The sequence below is a fragment of the Enhydra lutris genome, unplaced genomic scaffold (assembly GCF_002288905.1).
Source record: "Enhydra lutris kenyoni isolate GAN:26980312 unplaced genomic scaffold, ASM228890v2 scaffoldscaffold28, whole genome shotgun sequence".
Classification (NCBI taxonomy): domain Eukaryota; kingdom Metazoa; phylum Chordata; class Mammalia; order Carnivora; family Mustelidae; genus Enhydra; species Enhydra lutris.
Genome location: NW_019154112.1, coordinates 9,589,120 through 9,612,394, shown reverse-complemented (window position 1 = coordinate 9,612,394; position 23,275 = coordinate 9,589,120). Strand labels below are relative to the sequence as shown.

Here is a 23,275-nt window from a genome sequence, read left to right as displayed (position 1 = left end):
CAAAAGAACACATATGTTTCAAAGAGGGAAAGAACTTACAAATTTTCCAGAGTAAAAAGAAGAGAGGGTTGGAAGAGTCTCTTTCCTTAGTTTGAACAGATATAATGGAGTCTTTTTTAATTTAATTTTTTAAAAGATTTTATTTATTTATTTGAGAGAAAGAGAGATAGTGAGAGAGGAGAAGGTCAGAGGGAGAAGCAGACTCCCCGCGGAGCTGGGACACTGATGTGGGATTAGATCCCGGGACTTCGGGATCATGACCTGAGCCGAAGGCAGTGGCTTAACCAACTGAGCCACCCAGGTACCCCTAATTTAATTTTTAATTTATATTTGCCCTTCCACAATCTTTCTGCACCTGCACATAGTCATCCCCTTAAAGGTTTTGGCACTTGCCCTGGACATAACCAGGCCCTGCAGAAGTCTCTGCTGTTGTCAGGACAGCTAATCTCCAGCCTCTTGGGTGCTGGGAATTCTTTCAGGATTCTTTTCATAAAATCCACAATATGCTAATTTATCTTATAAAAAAAAAAATCCCAGGACACCTTGGTGGCACAGTTGGTTAAATATCCAACTCTTAATTGGCTTAGGTCATGATCTCAGGGTCTCTGGGATCAAGCCCCATGCTGGGCTCCATGCTCAGCTAAGAGCTTGGGATTCTCTCTCTCCCTCTGCCCTCCCCATGCTTGCGCATGCGTGCACAGTGTGTGCGTGCTCTCTCCCTCTCTCTCTCAAAATAAATAAAATCTTTTTTTAAAAATCCCTAAGACAAGAAAATAGAGAGTAATTAGCCTGATTTGAATATGGCTCTGAAATCTGGGGACAAAAAACACAGATAAATATCTTAATAAATTACTTTCCCACCATACCACAATCATTATTTTTATTTCTTACATAGTTTTTGAACTTATCAGAACTGATCAGATTATATTAATTGGAGGACTTGTGTGCATGTGTGTAAATATTTTTTCTATAGCCTTAGTACCATATAGGTTATTGAACGCTTAATTTCCTTCAAGTATAATGTTCTATCTTTAATATTCCTACATTGCATGTGATAATTCCTAATTTATGAGATTAAATTAATGCATTATGTCTGTACCATAGCATACTAATTGACTTTATTAGTGCTATTGAAAAAATTTTACAGATATTTCCTCCGTGTTTGAGATTTCTCCAGAATTTTTTTCATTATTCTCTGTTCACCCCTCTGAAACTCAAGAAAGCCTATGAATATTTACTCTTCTTGCTCTAAAGTGATATTTTGATAAGTTAAACCTACTGGTGGCAGGTTCACATGCTGTTAGGGAACCATTCTATCCATCTTTTTTTTTTATAAGATATTATCCGTGAAGTATCACAGTACTCCATAACTACCTCAGTAGCATGTGAATCTGTGTTTATAAATGGCCTAGGAATTCAATTTGTAATTGGGCTGGGACTTTCATTGGGTATAAGAAATGTCTATGTTTGGGGTGATGGTAACAGTGACACAGTGGGAGTTGGATAATCTTTGCAGCCCTATGACCTGGAAAAAAAATCACAACTTCTCTTGACTTAGTTTTCTACTTGTAAAATGGTAATACTATAAATACTATTATACATCACCCACTGCTCAGAGTTATTAAGTTAAAAAAAGAATAAGAAACTTCTGCTAGAAACTATACAAGTATGTCTTTTTTATTCCTATTCTTTTTACATAAGACTTGGTGTTAAGTAGAACAGAAAGAACTAGGTAATCATTCATAATCACTACTCATTTAATGTAGTTGATATCTTTTAATTATAATTCTTTAATTCATTGTAGACTGCTAAAGTGGACAGTTCATTCTCTGCTTGTGATATCTGTGGTAAAATGGTAACTACCTCAAACCATTATTTTAGTGCTGCCTACCCATGTAGGCATCCATGAAATGTAATAAGTAAAACATGGCCTGGATGTTCGTGCTACAAAACCAGGTTGTTACTTAGCATTCCTGTTCAGATGTTGTAATGTATGACTTTTTTATGATTCTTCCTTTAAAAGTTTTCTATCCACATAACTTCAGGATGAGACCATTTTTGGGTCTTGCAAAATAATCAGAAAGAATTAAAAACTATTTCAACCCAGCTGTTCAGTTATTAAGAACTTCTGCAAATTTTGTTTAAATTATTCTGGAAAAGAATTTGATTTTTTTTCTTCTTTTTTATCTTGCTAACTGTTTTGAATTTAAAATTATTTTTTTTTCTCTGCATGTACCAATTATTTGTGTCAGCCCAAACTCTCTGGCTAGGTGATTATTTCAGGTATGTTATTATTTAATATGTTTGAATGACATTTACTTTTATGTGATCTAAGCCATTCCTTGCTATTTTTTTTTTCAGAATTTATTATTGTGTATATCAGCTTTATTTTCCACAGAAAAACATATTTTACTTTATTCATATATTCATTCCTTTGCTGTGAGGTTTGATTATTTTTAGGTCAGTATTTTATCAATGTTACTGCAGCAGCTAAGCATAAATTGTGTATATTCCACATCCATTTTTTAAAGTAAAATATCAAGGTACTGATTATGGAACTAGGTCATAATGATGGATAATCTTCTTAGAGACATCTGTTTGGGGGATACTGTGCAGTTGGATCCGCCAAATTCTCTTACAGCAGCGTCAACACGATTCTGTTACTGTACACTTTTTTTAATCTTAGTGCTTTTATTATTTTACTATTTATTTTTCCACAAATTACACATTTTTAGAAAAGTATTTTGTAACACAATCTGATATCATCTATCTTGTAGTGGCAAAATTCTGTCCCACAGATTATTCGGGAAGCTGCGTGAAAAGTTAAAGTACTGAAATTTTGACATATCTTGAGTAAAATATACCAGGGCACTGGAAAAGAACATTTATAGGCCCAGAATATAGATAAAAAGACCAGACATTTATTTTCAAAACAAGAAAATTGGCAAAATATTAAAAAAATAACTTTGAGGGACTCCCTAAAGTGTGAAAATTTCCACATTGTTATTTCAAAGAAATTTGACAGTTCAGAAAACACAAAGTTAAAAATGAGAGGGTGTTCTAAGAGGGAAATAGGAATTGATCAATTTGGTTTCTCAGGCATTGATGAATTACCTACAGTGTTCTTAATATATCTTTTTGACTCTGTTGGTTTCTTTCAGTGAAGAGAGACCTATCCCCTACATCTGTTGATAATATAAATTGTGATTAGCAAGAAGTTCATCAATCTTCATTCTCAAAAATCAAGACAGTTAGAATCATAATTTTTATTCTGAGCAGAATGGAAAGTGTCTTGGTTCATCCCTAAAGATAAAATAGTAGTGAGAGGGCCTAAATGTGACCAAATTAGCATTAATGAGAACAACAATATCATAATGAAAGTTAATTTGCATAGTGTATCATTTGAAAATATCACCCGTTGTGGAGGCAGACCTTTTTGGGTTAATGTTTATTAAGTACCTAATGTTGTTGCATTTAGTGTTCTCAGGTACGTGTGTATGTGTGTGAATTATATGTCTATATATTTTTATTTAATTAGACAGCCTTCTTATTATTTTTGTGTTACAGATGAGGAAACTGAGTCACAGTGCAATTACTCAAGGTCATCTTGACTTGTTCCATCCTTCACTTGGAAAAGTCTGTTATGAAAAATCTGGGCACCTTAAAATCCAGGCCAGTGCAAACAAGCCACTTGAAGAGCTGATTTAAATGCAGATCTTTGGGCCTTTCTTCCAGGAATTTTGATTGGTAGATTTGGGATATGGCCTAGAAATCTGCATTTCTAGAACTTCTCAGATGAAGCCTATTCAGACCACACTTTAAGTAGCACTGATCCAAGCTACAGTAATAAAAATTGTTGTATACTATCATGTTATATCCCAAACATGAAAAATGGTTTAGTAATCAAGTCACACCTCATTTATCCACATTCATCCTTCTACCAACTTCATCTTTCTGAAAAACAGGTAAAAACTAGGAAGTAGGCAAAAAAAATGAGTGAAATTTCATAAGTAATTTGACCACATCTAAACAATTAAACCCATATTATTAATTCATAAGAGATCCTAGTGTGCTCTTAGGTTATTCCTAGCTCTTTAAAAAGCTGGACTTCATTGCTAGTCTTCAGATTTGTAAAATTGAATTAGAAGAAAAAAGAGAGGCTACTCTAGTTTAGCAGGTATCCTGGTAAGAAGTATCTGGCAGCTTCAGTAGATAGTCAAAACTAGAAAAACAGACACAAGAATTAAAAATTAAAGCAGTCTGGGTCTATGATATTCACAATCCAGCTGACCTCCTGTGCATCTCAAATGGACTTGAGAATTTACAATTCTCAGGGGTTGTAACATGTGCAAATACATCTGCTCCTTACAGGGACAGCTCTAGAGAGAGAAAAGAATATGGAATTTGGAGTCAGACAGAGTAGTTTCAAATCCCAGTTCCTTCACTACTGGCTATGGATGGCACTTAAGTTTTCTGCAACTAAGTTTTCTCATTTGTGAGGCCATCATAGCAACCACCTCCTTAAATGAAGTAAAATGAATTATAATTAAAAAAAAAAAAAAGCAGGAGAGCAAGTTTCCTTGCAGGATACCTTGTACATAATAGAAATCCTAGTCTTTGCTATCTTCCGAACACATTAAGGATAATTAGGGTAGGATATGGAGTCAACCAGAACTGGGCTTAGATGCTGGCTGCATACTCATTAGCTGGAAAACTTTAGGTAGCCCTTTTGAATTCTCAGTGCCTCTGTTTTCTCATTTGTGAAGTGGAGTTGATGCCTTTTTTTCTGGGTTATTATAATAATTATTGATAATGTACATATAGCATTTTGCTTATATTAGGTCTTCAATAAATAGTAATTGTAATGATTATAGTTGTCATTCCCAGTATCTTCCTTTTATAACAGTATTACAAGTAATTTATATACTTTGGAAAGATTTGTATTCTACATGGCAAAAATGACAATGGAACTAACAAAAACAAATGTGATCCAAAGGATGAATCTTTAGTAACTTAATATGATTTATTCATTATGGCTCTGGTTGTTTATAGCTTCACTTTTTTTTTTTTTTTAAGACTTATTTATTTGAGAGAGAGAGAGAATCCCAAGCGTTCTGCTCATTGAGCGAGGAGCCCGATACAGGGCTCAATTCCAGGGACCCTGAGATAATGACCTAAGCCAACATCAAGAGTTGGACACTTAGCATTCTGGACCACCCAGGTGCCCCTGTAGTTTCACTTTATGCATTGATATTTACATTTTAACTTCTTCACTTAGAAAAATAAATACATACTTTAATATTTTGAATTTTTCTTGTGATATGTGTATACATGTGTTTGTGTATGTATATATATATATTTTTTTAATTTTCCTACATTTTCAGTATTTCACATAACTTTATGTCATTATTCTTAGAGCATTAGCTTGTTCAGATTGATTTGGGGTTGGGATTTTGACATCTTAATATGCTTTAATATTGATATTATTATTGGGAAAATACAGTAAAAACATAGTTAAGAGCCAGAGCTTAGAAGTATAGCAGAATTAAAACCTGGCTTCCAGGGGCACCTGGGTGGCTCAGTCGGTTAAGCATCTGCCTTTGGCTCAGGTCATGATCCCAGGGTCCTGGGATTGAGACCCACTTCAGGCTCCCTTTTCAGCGGGAAGCCTGCTTCTCCCTCTCCCACTCCCCCTGCTTGTGTTCCCCTCTCTCCCTGTCAAATAAATAAATAAAATCCTTTAAAAAAATTTTTTTTAAAACCTGGCTTCTGTTCTTGTAAATTGTGTGACTTAGGATGATCTACTTAACCATGTTCAGCCTCACTTTCTCATTCATAAGTGGAATGAGATTCCCTATTCTCAGTGTTTGGGATGCTTAGTAGCATTTATAATATGCTTAACATGATACACATTATAAATTCCTAATAAATGCTTGTCTTGTCTAGTTGTTTTGTATTCCATTGTCACATTTGGTGGTGATAATAATAAAACTGGATCACTTAGACTTCAACAATTTGTTTCTAAAAAGGAAAAAATTGCTGACATTGTCCCGAGCCTCAAAGACATAATGGGTAGATAAATGAATACTAGTAAGTGTCATAGATGTTCTACATGTTTTGATTACGTTAAAGTAAGAGAAAGAAAGGAATTGATTGACTTAGTTTGGGGAGATCAAGGAAGGCTTTCAAGAATGTGATACTTAGTATGAGTTTATTTAGTTCAAGTAAAAAAAGTATTAAAATTATAATGATGAATATATAATACAGAAGACTAGATGAAGATCCTGAAGAGAACACACATACAAATATCTCTCTAGCTACCTGAAATTCTTTTAAATAAGAGAAAAATCAAAATACAAATTCAGAACAAAGCTAGAATATAAGATGTTTGATTAGCAGACCCTAACTTTTTAGATACTCTTGAAAGATAGAAAATCCAAAACACTTAATTAACAAAAGCAAACAATATGCCAGCCCTAAACACAAGCAACAGAAAAATTATTACCAAGATAAAGCTAGAGAATTAATTATTATGTTTGGTGATAGCCAATATAAATATAAAAGGGGAAAACTATCAGTGCAATTAATCAAACATCACTCATAGTGTCAAGGACATTTGAGTTCACCTCACCTCCCAATTCTACTTCTATGTATGTACAATTAAAACAAGGCAGTAACATATTTGACTCTTAAGTTCCAGACTAATACTCTAACACTTGAGGACTGTACTCCTAAGAAAATTTACTTGTTTAAGGAAGGTGCTTAGTATAGGTGTCAGGGTCTGAGAAGGAATCAAATGGAGCCTGAAGTAACTTGGTATATAAAGTTGACATGGATAAGAGAAGAGAAGTTAAACACCTACATTTGAAGGAAATTCACAAGAGCATTCCAGTATCACAGAATAGTGAACTTGGTTTTGAAAAGTGAAAAACTGAGAAATGTTTTTGTGTGTTTGGGTAGAGCTGAGGGATATTGCTATTTTCCAGGCCCATCATCTGCTCAAGAAGGGAAAACAAGGCCAGCCAGTCAATGTACTCCCCCACTTAAAACGAACAGTGAACTGAACTTTCCTGTTCAGAAGTTGGGGATCCTTGATGATCTGCACAATGGCAGAAGAAACATATGCCAGAATGAACACAGATAATTAAATGAGATTTGATGTCACTCAGAGACAGATTAGCATACATTAAATAAAAACACTTTGCTATGAAAGGGGACTACGAGTGGATAAGGATGAGTTAGGAATTAAAACATGTTTGCAGAAATAATTTTTAAAAGTCATTAGAACTGATAAATGGAGCAGACAGAGCTGAGGACTGCATCAGTGATCCATAAAATAAACAGATGATATTTCACTGAATGAAGGGCAAAAGGTATATTAAAGGTATGTTAGAATTAGTCATAGATGCTTAATAAATTTACATTATTTAATAAATTATTTAATAAACTTACATTATAAAATCTAATTACAATTAATAGGAGCTGCAGAAAATGAGAAAGGGGAAATGGAGGACATAAATACAAAACTAGAAGAAAATATTCCCAAATTGTTGAAAGACTTGAATCTTGAGATTGAAAGGATGTATGGCAGGTAGCCAGAAAAATCATTGAAAAAAGATTTACACAAAGACACCGCCTTGATGAAAATTTTGTTACTTTATATACGAAGATATAAAAATCCCAAAAGGATTTGGGGAAAAAAATGAGAAAGTTTATATACAAAGAAATTAAAATCAGATTTTTATCTGACTTATATCATTGACAGAATGTTTGAAGGTAAGTGAGCAATATCTTCAGTGTTCTGAAACAAAAGATTTCTGAATCTAGAACTCTCTGTGTTACTAATTAGGGGTACAAAATAAACACATTTTGAATATAAAAATATTCAGAAAGTTTACCTTCTACAAACTTGTTCTGAAACAATCACTCCAAGACTTAGTGCAACAAAATAATCAGCTAGTGTAGGAATGGAAAGGTGGTTTAATAGCAGGAAATCTAAGAACACAATTCAGTGCATCAAACAAATAGAGGAGAAAAATCATATAATCCTATCAATAAATAAATGCTTCAGAAGTATATAGTAAAATTGACAGCCACTTTTCATTAAACTGTAGGAAACCTATAAATATAATAAAGACTTCTAAATATGAACAGGAATATTTACCAAAATCTAACAGCAATATTATTACTGATGAAACACTAAAACCATATCAATAAATATTAGTGCTAGGGATAATTACTATTATTATTTAATTTAGTCTTAGGCATTTTGATGAATGTAGTAAGACAAGAAAATAAAATAACATGAATAAATGTGGAAAGAAAAAAAAAGTATCTTATTGCTAACTAGGACTGTATACCAAAATGAAAAAGAAATTTAGTAAGGTGCTAAACATAAAATAAATGTGACAAAGCCCAATTGGTATGTACCATAATTTATTCAATATTCTTATTGTTTCAAGGTTTCTTCATGCTAAGAACAACACTATAGTGAATATCCTTGTATATATATCTTTACTTTCTAATGTTTTATATCTTAGGAATATATTCCAAATAATAGATTTTCCAAATTACTTTCCAAAACCACTTTAATAATTCAGAAATGTTTGATAGTACATTTTCCCCATATATCCAGCAGAAATAAATGCTAACATTCTTTTTGATTCTTGTCAACATATGCATATAAGTTAACATTTTATTATTAATTTATTATATTACTTTGAGTTTCATTAAGCTTCTGTATTATTTCATGTATTTGGGGCCATTTGTGTTTGATTTCCTGAGAATTGCTTGTTCATATCCTTTATTCATTTTTCTGTTGGTTTGTCTTTTTCTTGTCAATTTGTAAGCACTCTGTACATTAAATATATTAGCATTTTATTTGTTAAATGCATTGCAAATATATATTTTTTCTTAATCTATGTTTTGTTTACTGATTTTGTTTTGCTTTCAGAGCTTTGTTGTATTGCTCTCCAGTGGTAAAATTAAGCTGCAAAGATGTGTGCCCAAATTAAAGTCTATGTATGAGCTAAGTGATGTAAAATCATATGTGAGTCTGTGCATATACGTGTATGTGTGTATAGAAAGTGCAAAAACGTTCGACTTTGAGACTCTACTAACTGGTAGGGATGTCAATGATATATTATTTGAAAAAAAGTTGCTGAGTAATGTATATTTCTTTTTCTAAACCAACTTGAGATTAATATACATATAAAATTCATGGCTTTGAAATGTAGAATTCAGTGTTTCTTAGTAACTTTAGTGAGTGGCGCAGCCATCATAATAAATCAGTTTTAGAACATTTTCTTTCCCCCAATAAGATGCCTCATGCCCATTTGTAATTAATCCCCATTCTTGACCCCAGCTTCAAGCAACCACTAATCTACTTTTTTTCTCTAATATGTTACCTTTCCTGGGCTATTTAAATAAGTGAAAATGAAACAAATTTTATATATATATATATATATGTGTATATACATATACATATATATATATTTGAAAATAGGCTCAGATATTTTTTAATGAACAAGGAGGAAGCTGAGAAGGGATACACATCTGTCTGTTGACGTTGGTTAAATCAGGATTGAGATGAGAGCAAGGGAGGCAAAACAAAAAGAACCAAATAAACATTCTTGAAAACAAAAGTATAATCCAGCAAAAATATATATTTATAAACAGAAAATTCACATAAGACATATTTCAAAGAGCATAGAAATACATTAATGAAGATCAACTATAATGTGCAATAAAGTATCATTTCACCATGAGACCAACAAAAATGCAAAAGACCAATGACATCCAGTGTTGTTGGGGATTTTGAGAAATGACTGTTCTCATATTTTTCTGGTGAGAGTCAGTCCAACTTGTTTTGAAGGAATTCTTTAGCATCTGTCAATATTTAAAATGAGTTTTCCATGGGCAATGCTACTTTTATATTAAAATTCTAGGGAAATTGCATATGAACAGTATTGTATTTTATAATGGCTAAATAAAAACTCATATACATATGTACATACATACATGTGTAAGTACGTATAACTCACACACATACACACAAAGTATACAGTATTGGAAGCTGCATATGAGGAGAGACTGGGCTATATCAGGGCCTACACAGCCCTGCAAGAACTGACCTTTCCACCACCCTCTCCCAACTTGATCTGATTTCCTCTTACAATCCCCTTCACATAATGCCCTCTACACACTGGCCTCTTTGCTGTGCACAAACCAAGCAAGGCCTCTACATTTGCAGTTTCCTGTTCCTGGAATGCTCGTCCTTCATCAGTCTGACCCATAGTTATGCTTTAGTGCAATTGGTACCTCATTAGACATTCCCTTCCTGAAAACTCCTTCTAAAAAAGCACTCCCACCTTCTACCCCTGCCCCTCCCTGGTCCTTTTTCCAACTTACGTTTCTTATAGCAGTACCTAACATAGCATGTATTGTTAGCATATCTTTTTACTGCCTGCTTCTTTCCACTAGATTATAAGCTTTGTGATAATGGGGATTTATCTTCCCATGGCCTGATTAATACCTGGTACTTAATTTGTTGAACATTAAATGAGTAAACTAGATTATAATAGTTATGGAATATTGGATGAAAGGCAAACTTCAGACTTCAATTCTAATCTTTATGTTTATTTTTATTTATTTTTATTGTTTTTTCCCAAAAAAGAATACATTTCCCTCATGTGTGCATTGCTGCTTTAATAAATTATTTTAAGAAATCACAGATCAAATACAAATCCATCTAACTTTTTCCAAATTAATCCAGAAAACGTGTTTTTAATTACATGTTTTTAGTTACATTCTTCAAATTACTTAAACTTTAAGTCAGTTTAAAGTAAAGGCCTCGGGGCACCTGGGTGGCTCAGTGGGTTAAAGCCTCTGCCTTCGGCTCAGGTCATGATCCCAGGGTCCTGGGATCGAGCCCCTCATCGGGCTCTCTGCTCAGCGGGGAGCCTGCTTCCCCCTCTCTCTCTGCCTGCCTCTCTGCCTACTTGTGATCTCTTTCTCTGTCAAATAAATAAATAAATAAAATCTTTAAAAAAAATAAAATAAAGACCTCATTTCAGATAAGGTAAGAAATTTGAAGATTGATTTAAGGTAGTACATAAATAGTAATGAAGGAAACAAGTTAATTTATTTGTATTTACTTTTGTGGGATAGGTGCAAACTGGGACAACATCCGTTCATGCTATGCTAGAGGAAAAATGTTTCTCATACTTATGAAATCTGATTAGTGACTGAATGGAATTATATCAATTTAGCAAACTGTCCTAATTAGTGATCTGTAATAAATAGTAAAGACTTCCTTTATTGTGACATTTTGACTAAAAAAAAAATCATGGGCTATTTTATTATTATTTTTCTCTTAGAAAAAAAGATTATTTTCCTCATTTTACATCACTATTTTTAAATGTGCCATTACCAGCAAGAAACACTGTTGCTCTAATTTATGTCTAATCCTGTCTACTAGTAACAGAATAAAATCAGAAGTTATGTGAGTAGCATCAACAGCTAAATGTAGACAGAGCAGTCTGTGGTGAGGATATCTAGATAGCTAATCGGTTTAAGTTATTTCAGCACATTTAGAATTTTTACAGAATGCTTTATTATGCTGCCTGGCAGAAGTTTCAAAGCATCAGAGAGAGCAAATATCCCTATTACATAGTATGATACATTATGGTTCAATATTTCCACCTGGTGTGATTATTATACTTAAAACTTAATGCCTTAAGCTTCTTACAATGGCTATTGGTATTTTGTTTGAGTTTGTGAGAAAATGTGCCCTCATTTCTCAAACACGAAAGCAGATCCCTGCTACGTGTGGCAGTGCTATTGGACCTCTCAGAGCCCGGAGATGTTCACATCAGGAATTAAGGCACCCAGAGGTAGGTTTCCCATCATCAGGTTATCAAGGATTAAGGAACCATCTTAGTTCTTATTTGTATCTCTGTTCTTAAGAGCTGCCAGCATTTATGTAATATATGAAGGATAACTATTTTCCCTTTGTCATATAGATGAAAAGATATACTTCTCAGTAAAAGTGAATAATCCTCACCAGAGTTTTGAGGTGCAAAAAGAAAGTTGGGAACAATCTTGTGAGGAGGAAGGAAACATTCCTTAGGGTGATAATATTCCCTCTCCTTCCTAAGAATGATTGAAAAAACTTGGTATTTACTAATTCACCATTTGATGAGCAGTAGGTTATCTAAATCTTGTCTTTTGGGGTGGGTGTGAAATCCAAAATTGCCAGCAATATCTTGAAGACCGTTCTGCATATCTTCTAGGAATAGATCATTTTTAACAAATGTTTTCATTATTAGAGAGTTTAACAAACTATTGGAAACTGTTAAAGAGTTAGCTATCAAATAATACAATTATGGAGTCTGGATAAAGATTCAGTGAGAAGTGATATGGTCAAGAGTTAGATGTCAGGAATTATAGAAGTAAAATGCTAATCCTTGTCCTACACCAGTGATAGAGTGCCAGTCAGCTGTGTCTGGTGGTCACCAGTGTGTCATTAATAGAGAATAGCTCCAAAGCAACTTCCTGTGTTATTCATTTTCTCAATTCCCCCTACCCCAAAATGGTATTTAAATCAATTGACTAATAGGTCTTAGAATCCATTATTATCACGTTTGGTAAATTAGAGGCAAATACATCATGAAAAAATTATATTTTCCCAGAGAATGATAATGTTGAATGGTGGCCAATATGCTTAGTCCTGGATAGAGTAAACATTTCTTTCAAATAAAGGGGAATGAAGAAGGTCCAAAGTAATTTTTCCTCATATTTTGACATTTTATAAAATTACTTAAACTTTATTACACAATTTAAATAGCCCATGGAAAAGTAAATGCTGACATTTTAAGTTTTTAAATAGACATTTAAATATAGTGAAAAATAATTCCTGGCATTATATCTTAAATATATGTTTTTCAGAACTTAATGTGCTTAGAGTAGTATTGGCACAAAGGAGGCTGGTAATTAAAAGGATAAGTCACTAGTCTTGAATTAAAATGGTCTGATGTCTCCTTAGTTGAACTGTTAATTAAATGTGTCACTGGGAGCAAATAACCTAATTTTTTTTTTTATCTAAATAGTTTCTTTTCCTAGGAAATGATGGGCATTGAATTAGATGGGTTATAAACGTCCTTCAAGCTATAATACTCTAGTAGTAAAACTATTTAAATTTATATACTTTTGATAAAAATATTTTACATCATGCTTTTTAAACAATTATTACAGATTAAATTCTGCATTTGCCTTAGTTTAGTGGGTCTTTTAAAATTGTGTATGTTTTCTAAGAGATCACTATTTTAAAACTTGTAAGCTGAGTATGTGGGAGATAATTTAATTCAGCCTCTCATTAAATATCAAGTATATGCCAGCTACTTTACATAAATCATCTCTTTTAGCCATGTATCTATTTATATTTAATATGTATTATTTAATTTATATATATTAGCATCATATATATATATATGTATTTATATATAAGTAGGTTAACTATCACTGTCCTTAATTTATAAAGGAGAAATCTTAAGCCTAGAAAGCAAAATTAACATATGGTATTTCAAAAATTAGCAAATCAGTTATGCCTAACTCTTAAGACTATGCTTTCCCCACACTTTATCATTTTAAATGAAAATATGTTCTTTATCCCTTGGAATGAAATATGAGATATTTTGATGTCATTTTAAAGTGATTCTGACACAAAGTAGCAGAACACTAAAAAAAAGTCAGTATGTATTTTAACAGGTTAGATAGTAAAATTCTTGTCTACAATATGACATCTTTCATTTCCTGACAAAGGTATATAACCATTCATATTTCTGAAATCTATTAGAATTTACCCCCAAATTATAAATAATAATAAAGAAAGAATAGGTTTGCAGACTTTCCTCAGTGTGAAATCTATGTCAAATAACATTTTTCCATTATGTATAGAGAAATGAGGTTAACTCTAGCTTAATATTAAGCAGGAATCATCTTGCAATGACAGGTGTTTCTGCTATGTTATGATATCATTTCCAAGGTAACTAAACAGACCATGATAAAGAAGGAATTATGTTAGCAGGTGTAGTAAACAGCAGAACATTTTACAAAACTTTATAAAACCTTGAAAATGGGGGCGCCTGGGTGGCTCAGTGGGTTAAAGCCTCTGCCTTCGGCTCAGGTCATGATCTCAGGGTCCTGGGATCGAGTCCCGCATCGGGCTCTCTGCTCAGCAGGGAGCCTGCCTCCTCCTCCTCTCTATCTCTGCCTGCCTCTCTGCCTGCTTGTGATCTGTCAAATAAATTAAAAAAAATAAATAAATAAAAAAAATAAATAAAAAATAAAACCTTGAAAATGAATGAAATTTTTGATAAACATCACCACCAGCAATAATACATATGGAATTAGGGAGAGAATCAAAAATTACCTAGTACATGAAGTACATAGTGAAAACTTGGCCAATGTGAATTTGTTAGAAATAGGAGAACTTATTCAAACAGGCTTCTCCGTAGTATAGTTTTATTAAGCAAGCTATTTTTTCAGTTTTTTAATGACCAGAGGTATCTCAGTTGTGATATGTTGCTGTGGAGTGGATAAAATTATGTGCAGGTTATAGTGCAAATGGTGATTGGTGTGCATGTGTCTATGTTTTCCTTTTTCTTTTTTTTAATTGAAAACTGCTTCAGTTTCTTTCTAACATACAGGCTAGTCATAAAATCCTCTTGAATATGATGTTTATCTCAAGACTAGGAACAGAAAGATGTATAATTTCTTTTTAGCTATGTGGTTTGTAGTGATTTCTTAGAGAAAGACATTCTAGAAAACTGGAATGTGGAATTGGTCCTGTTTTGACTTCAATTAATAAGGCATATCAAAGTAGTAAGTTGTTTAAGTGCATAGTTTTGGGGAAAAGATAACCCATTTCAATTGCTTCATGGGAACTGGCATCAAAAGCAAAATACTGAGTTGACAAAATCTCAGTCATGTTGTCCTGGTATTTGAGAAGAGTGGCCAATTTTAAACAGTAGAAAATCTTGGTGGAGAGTTGGAGTCGAAGCTGCCAACAATGGAATGTAGAAATGTGTATAGAATTTCACATTTCTGTAGTCTTAAGATTATGACTCTGAGGACAGGGAGAAAAAGACATTAAGTTTAAACCCTGGTGGGGTGCCTTGGTGGCTTGGTCAGTTAAGAATCCGGCTCTTGATTTCAGCTCAGGTCATGATGTCAGAGTCGGGAGATCAATCCCCAAGCTCCCTGTCAGGCTCCATGCTGGACATGGAGTCTGCTTAAGATTCTCTCTCTCTCTTTCCCTTTGCCCCTCCCCCTGCTTGCACACACTCTTGCTCTTTCTCTCTCTTTCTCTATCTCAAAAACAAACAAACAAAAAAATTAAAATATGGAATGCCTGGGTGGTTCAGTCAGTTAAGCATCTCAGGTCATGATCCCAGGGTCCTGGGACCCAGCCGCATATCAGGCTCCCTGCTCAGTAGGGAGCTTTCTTCTCCCTCTGCCTGCCGTTCCTCCTGCTTGTGTGCACATGTGCGCTTTCTCTCTCTCTCTTTCTGACAAATAAATGAATAAAATATTAAGAAAAAAAAATTTTTTTAACTTGAAACCCTGTGATGAACACAGGGTTTTGCTTTCCTCCCCTGATGCTGTGTAAACATTCAGTTAATGTTCAGTGGTGCCTATGAAGATCAAACCCCAGTTTGAGCAGAGGATGGCTCTGGTCTATGACAAAGGAGACATAACTAATTTTCCATGGCAGTAAATACTGCTTCTTCGTTATGATATTTCTACATCTTTTCTGCTAGAAGTATGACACTCAACAACAAATGACACATTACTAGATAAGACCCCTATTACTTGAATGAAAATTCTGAGCCATCCATAGCTTTTGGCAATTAAAGGATAACAGAAGGATCCTGAACATGGTGACAGAAAGGATAGGGGAAAATGAAGAAAGAGGAAGCCAAATATAACTAAAAGTAGATGTGTTCTGGGCCACAGTTTTCTGGGCACACATTTGTGACTGCCTGATGTCTTCTACTGTAGCAGGTGATGCAGTGGGAGTTTATTGAAGCAGCAAATCATTATCCAAGCCTGTTTAAGACATAGCAACAACAAAAAAAATGACTACTCATTATAAATCTAGTAAATACTATTCAATCAGTTGCTAATTAATAAGGTACTCTAATTTAAAACCATATATACCTCAGAATGACTTCTCACCAGTGTACCAATGGTCCAGAATTTCAGAAAAGTAGTTAAAATGCTCTCTGTCAAGGAGTAGATAAGAAGTGGAAGTCTACCAACTCTTCCCTGGGTAGAGTAGGAATCTGACATGGTAAGTCCAAAGGATGTGCTTTCTGGACTCTTAAAATGTCAGGACATTAAATAATTCAGACACTGGAATCTGAGGCATGAAGACTTCCTGTTTATGAGTAAAAATATTAAGGCATATTTGACCTCTGCACCTTCACTAATACTAATAATACTAATAAGAAGTATATTTTAGTGTAGAGAAATCCCTCAGGATAGAGTAGCTAGAATTGTTTGCCTTACTGGTGATCTAATGTTTCAGCCTAGTTTTGCAGGAACTGAAGTCAACAAAAATGTGAGGTAATTGTCTGTTCTTTCTGTTTGCTCATCACTCCTTATATACAGGTATGATTTTCCTGTCCGATTTTTTGTTTTCCTTTCCACTCACTTCTCAAGTTTCCCATTCTTGATATTGTCTTGAAATTAAAGGAATTTGCTCTTAGGTGAAGGTCCATGAGGTCCAGATTATATTTTTGCCACTTGAAGGCCTTTTCTGCTTTTAATCATTAGAACCTCAATAATGACAGCCAGAATTATTGTTCTATTTGGTTGCGGTGGACCATAGTGCAGTCATAAATGCAGTTGAAAATCATGTTAGTCTAGGATTTTTGGAAGTGCTTAAAAAATTGGAAGGGCATATATTCTATTTTAATGGGAAAAGTGACCAGCAACATCAGGATAAAAGTTGAAACATGTTATCAGGGTTTAAAGATTTCTGATTTTCTATGAGCATTACAACCTGCTCAGATTAGTCTTCTGAAAATACTCTTTATGGGGAAGAAAAACATGTCATCCCTATTATCTGAACTGTATTTGACACCTCTTACTGTCAGTAGATTCTTCCTTCTCTCAGAGGCTAATTCTTGCCACTGCAATATGGGTTTATTGTCTTTAATACTCTCTTCTACTGCCACCAAGAAGAGCATTCTCTTCACTCTGTCCCCTCGGCCCTTTCCATGTCTCTCTCTCTTATAATGTGCCATTACGTGTAAGACAGGACTTTCTGGGGCACCTGGGTGGCTCAGTGGGTTAAAGCCTCTGCCTTCGGCTCAGGTCATGATCCCAGGGTCCTGGGATCGAGCCCCGGATCAGGCTCTCTGCTCAGCAGGGAGCCTGCTTCCCCCTCTCTCTCTCTGCCTGCCTCTCTGCCTGCTTGTGATCTCTGTCTGTCAAATAAATAAATAAAATCTAAAAAAAAAAAAAAAAGACAGGACTTTCTTCTTAAGGAAAGACAGGACAGGGGCACCTGGGTGGCTCAGTGGGTTAAGCCTCTGCCTTCGGCTCAGGTCATGATCCCAGGGTCCTGGGATCAAGACCACATCGGGCTCTCTGCTCAGCAGGGAGCCTGCTTCCCCCTCTCTCTCTGCCTGCCTCTCTGCCTACTTGCGATCTCTGTCTGTCAAATAAATAAATAAAATCTTAAAAAAAAAAAAAAAAAAGGAAAGACAGGACAGCATGAGTTGGGTAGGAAATGCTCATTCTTAAGCCCCACATTTCATTTATTTACTAAACATTTTATAGCACTATGTGTCCCTTATTATTTCAAGTACTTCCCAAATATTCATTCATTGAACCCTCACAAGAAAACTATGGTGGAGGAACCATTAGTGCGCTGCCCTGAGCATGCCGTAAAGGCGCACACACGCGTTGTGTGTTTCCACAACGTCAGCCTTATTCAGTCGTAAAGAAAAGTTAAATCACAATTCTAAAGCGGATTCAGGATTCCAAACGCAATGACAGTTCACCATGTGATTAAACTTGGCTTCTTACACAGCACATAGAGCAGGACAGAAAACAAGCCACACAGCAAGCACGATAACAAAACAGTGCAGGAAGTTAACGAACCAAAAACGAAGTCAGTCTGTGGGCACGCAGTCGAGATAAGGCCTCAGTCTGGTCTGGGTCAGCCCTGGGCGTTACTGCTTCTGATGTTCAAGCAGGGAAGGCTCTGGGTTCTGTTCTGGGATCATCTGGGCTGAGCCTTCTGCGGCAGTTGCATTTTTTAAGTGGTCAGACCTGGTGGGGTCATGTCTGAGGAGTCTGACAGTTTGCTGCCAAAATCTTCCCCTTTTTAAAGGGATTTAACTGGTCTTGGATCTCTGCAGACCTCTTCCGGTTCTGCTTGTTATCAGTTCTAGGGTGTCAGCTGATGCTGGTCCCGAGGGTATCTCCTAGCTGCAGTACCTTAACTGCTTGTGTCATTGTTTGACACATTGTTTGAGACACTCTACATGTGCCTGTATTATGGCAAGGAAACTGAGGCACAGAGAGGTTGGGTAGCTTGCCCAGGATCACAACTACTGACAAGTAACAGAAGTGTTTCTTAGCCACTATGCTATCCTCTCCTCCATTAAATCTTCCGTGGTGTGGGAATGGGGTTCGCAGCAAATGGTCAAGAAAGATTTCTTGAGGGTACCTGGGTGGCTCAGTTGCTGGGCATCTGCCTTCAGCTCAGGTCATGATCCCAGCATCCTGGGATCAAGCCCCACAACGGGCTCCCTGCTAGGTGGGAAACCTGCTTCTCCCTCTCCCACTCCCCCTGCTTGTGTTCCCTCTTTTTCTGTGTCCCACTCTGTCAAATAATAGATAATAGATATATAATAGATAATAATAGATAAATAATAAAAAATAAATTTTTAAAAAATAAAAACAAGAAAGAATTCTTGGGGGATGCCTGGGTAGCTCAGTCAGTTGAGTGTCTGCCTTTAGTTGGGGGTCATGATCCCAGAGTCCTGGGATCGAGTCCTACATCCAGCTCCTTGATCAGCAGGAAGCCTGTTTCTCCCTCTGCCTGCTGCACACCCTCCTTGCACTCGCTCTCTCTCTCTCTCTCTGACGAATAAACAAACTATTAAAAAAAAAGAAATAAAGAATTCTTGATATGTCTTTGGTGGTTTTATTAAAGCTCAGGGACAAAAAGAGCTGCATTAGGGTTGTGACAGGTGACCATCACTTTCAAGTTGAGAGGGGGTTAGGGATAGCCTAAGTCTCCAAGGAATTTTGGAAGCAAGGTTTCCAGGACCTTGAGGGGGCTAGTTATTGTTAGGAAAAGGTCACTTATTATTGTCTAATAAAACCCTAGTCATGATGCCCTTCAGATGTTTATCAATGGGGCATATACTTGGAAGATGATTGCCAATATATATCTTAAGGGGGAGTCAAGATAAAGGAAATTTGCAAAGGGATTTTTATATGTTAAAGTAGACTTACAGGATCCTGGGGGGATGGGGATAATATTAACCTAAGATTGCCTTTTACCCTTAGCGAAGTGTCAACATCGAGGCAGCTGAGTTCCTAGAGAAAGGTTACCTGTTTCAAGGACTTGTCAATAGGCTGTAGGCAGTAAGGAAATTTAAATTTTCCCTTGCCTTTATTTCCCACATCATTCTGCATGCTTTTCTCTTATTTCTTTGCTGTATTTATATGATTCTGTTTCTGGTATTATCCCCACTTTTGGACTTAAAGGACAGATATTTCTAAGGTTCTTTTGCAGTATATATCTAGCATGGGTATGTGCATGGTGTGGACATGTGCTTACTTGCATGTTGTGTGTTTTGTTATTATGACAGCATTTATAGAGATAGTGGCACTAATGGAACCTTCAATTAGGAGGTAAGGAATATATACATCTCCCACCCACTCCACTGTACCCTCCCATAAAAAACTGACTAAACACATTTCGATACCTTGGGTAGTTCACAACTTCTTTGAGTCAGTTTACTCATTTACAAGAAAAGGGAGTTGCACTCTTTGATTTCTGCATCTTTAAATTCTAGACCTGGATCAGGATATATGTTTATTTCTAAAGTAACCAGGAAGGACATTTCTAGTTAAGATCAAGCTGACCATTGGCACTTGAAAGAACTACATCCCAAAAGGTTAATGAAGTCCTAAGTTTTCAATAGTATATTATTCTCATAACAAAATACACTACAAAAATAAATGAAAATTTTACATGCCCTCTTTCTAATCTCTATTAGCTCTAAATTACCGAATTGATTTACAAATTTACTACAGTAAGTTATATAACAAACCAAAATTTGCATTATTATATAATCAATCACATAGAAACAGCAGCAACACAACCTGCAGTCAAACAAAATTAGGTTTGTGTACTTGGTGTACCAAGGGAAACGATTCTGGAGCAAACTCTCAGAATCAGAAAGTCTCAGGAGGGTCCAGGTGAAGCAGTCCTAATATGATTGGCAATTATTTAATTTGATGTGACAATTATTTTGATACAAGGTTACTGAGGATTATGGATGGGACCTACCAATCAGTAATGCTGTCTCCTTAAATGTATTATTTTGAAGAATCAGATGAGTATAACAGTTGCATTTGTGTGCTTGTATAAGGAGGTTGTAATGCTACAGAAACTTTTTTTTTTAAATGTTCATATTTTGAAACACACAAGGCATAAAAGGACAGAATTTATTTGCATGCTTATTAGGTGTAAAAGATGTAGGAGGAAGAAAAAGATGCAAGAGGAGACACTGTTGAAAACATAACTCTCACCTAATGAAAGCATAGAATTAATTATAAACTTGAATATGCAAGTGATTATGCTGTTTCATAATATCTTTGCTGTTCTGTGAGATGAATTGTCTCTGCTTGGCAGACTACTTGATTCCTGGAAAGAAAATAATATATATACATGTAGATGAAACAGCTATACATATGCAAGCTGGGAAGATAATTACATATGGAAAGAGTTACACATTTTACCAAAAGCAAAATTTTTTCCCTTTTCTTTTGGTTGAGGTTTTTGGCTCTTACTAAGAACAGTATATTGCTATCCTTACTGACAACTGACCAACGGATGGATGTATTAATTGTACAACTCTAAAATGCAAAGGAAATGAACAATTCAACAATAATTTATTGAGCATCAATTTTGTCTAGAGCATCCGATGGCTGGTCTATTAAAAGGATCAAAAGAAAATAAAGACTCTCCTTTCAAGGAGCCCAGTAACAGGGAGGATAACTGCAAAAAATAGCTACACATTAATATTAAAGCAAAAATGTATCAAAAACATGCTATGAGAATGTAAAAGAAAAATAAACCAGTTAATTGGTTAATGTGAAAATTCTTACAAATGCATAATCATGTATCTACATATAATCAACATGTCATTAATCTACATTTACTAAAATAATTAAGTTGTATCGATAGAGTAGCAGAAAATCCAAGACATACAGTCATCATGAATCTTTTACAGGTATTGCGTGCCAGTCTTAGCCTATCTATGACCAGTGTTGTGGCTGGAGCAGTCCTTGTGGTGATTGCAAGATACCCATAGGAATAGGTATCTGGAAATTACATGGCACACTTGGGGCCACACATCGAAAGAGAGCAAGCCAGCCAGCCAGTCAGCAGGAGGAGGAGGGTGAGGACAAGAGTGAGAATGAAAGCATGCAGGCCTGGAATTTTGCTTTTATTGGGGTCTACGATGAGGGCCTAGAGTTCTGGGGTTCACTCTTTGTTGGTGTATTTTAAACGTAACAGCAGGAATTTAAGGCAAAGGAAGGGAAAAAACAGGCAGTCCAAATAGTTATCAAATCAACCCAAACCTCAGACGAAGGAGCCTGGGGGGCGGGGGGGGGGGGGGGGCTTGCTCTTTATCTAGTCTGTGGCTGCAATGTATTCATTAGAGCCATCTGTGAAGTGGATGCTTCTTTGAAGTGGATGCCTCAGCAATCAAAGCTTAAGTGAGGCACTTGCATTATAAAAAAAGAAAAAAAAATTCTCTGATGGATCTAGGAAGAGTTGGTTTTCAGTTTGTTCAGCTTTTCTTCTGAAAAACTGGATTTCTTTCTTGGCTCTTCACTATGAGAACCTGATGGGTTTCCTAGATTAAACCCCACAAAAGTAGACTGTGGCCCCCAGGAATTTCTCATGCTACTCTGCAATCACCCTCTGACAATTTATCAAACTTTCCATTCAAACATTCTTACAAATTTTATAGCAACAAGGTCCCCTTTTCTCAACCCTCTGAAAACTCCCACGCCAGCACCTTGTGTACTAAACCCCCGTGGCTATCTATACAAAGCTTTTTGGACATAATCATACCCCAAATGTGAGTTTATGTTCGGGAGGGATCCCTGTTAGAGAAATACTCTGGGCCTTAAAAAAAAAAAAAAAAAAAAAAAGGAGGGGAGATAGAGGAGGATGGCAGAATCAGAAGATCCTGAATAACCTCCTCCCATGGACACACCAAGATAACCACTACATCCATACAACTGATTCTGAAAGCTGATTCTGAAAGTGACCCAAAGACTGGTAGAACAGACCTATACCTAATTGTAGACAGGAAACCACATTGAAGAGGGTAGGCGGGGCCGAGATGTGTCTCGGAAACAAACCCCTACAGAGACTAACCACAAAAAGGAGGGATACCACAAACATGGGAAGCAAGAGGATCAGACCCCACCCCAGGAATAGGGGATTCCCATTGGGAAAATAAGACCCCATAGCATTTTGCTTTGAAAACCAGTGGCACTTATCAAATTTTTTTATATCAATGGGACTTACCTCCAAGATAGCTGGAGGGCAATAGGAAACTGAATTCCTACTCTTAAAAGAGTTAACCTAACAAATAACCTGCCCAACACATAGAATAGAAGTAGCAGTTTGGAAAGTGCTCAGGGTACATATGAAGATTTATTTACTAATCTCAAAACATGAATTGGAATGACAAGATCTTTAAGCGACTCCTCTATAAACAAAAGTATTGGTGGGTTCCATTTCTCTTCCGGAAACATGGGGACCACTCTCCACCTATTCTGGTGGGACCATATGCCCTGCTTCCATACCCCATGCAGACCTGCTCCATTTAGCTAGCATTTGTCTAAAACAGCTCTCGCCGAGACAAACCCTGCACGCAGCCCTGGCAGGAACCAGCACCACTCCAAAGTGACTCTTGCCCCAGGGAGGGGGGTAGATAAC

At 35.7% G+C, this 23,275-nt stretch overlaps 1 protein-coding gene across 2 annotated transcripts in view; it reads left to right on the top strand.

Moving 5' to 3' along the window:
* The window catches only part of LOC111152143 (regulating synaptic membrane exocytosis 1), a 498,025-nt gene that overhangs the window by 226,680 nt on the left and 248,070 nt on the right, over positions 1-23,275 (top strand). The window lies entirely within an intron of this gene.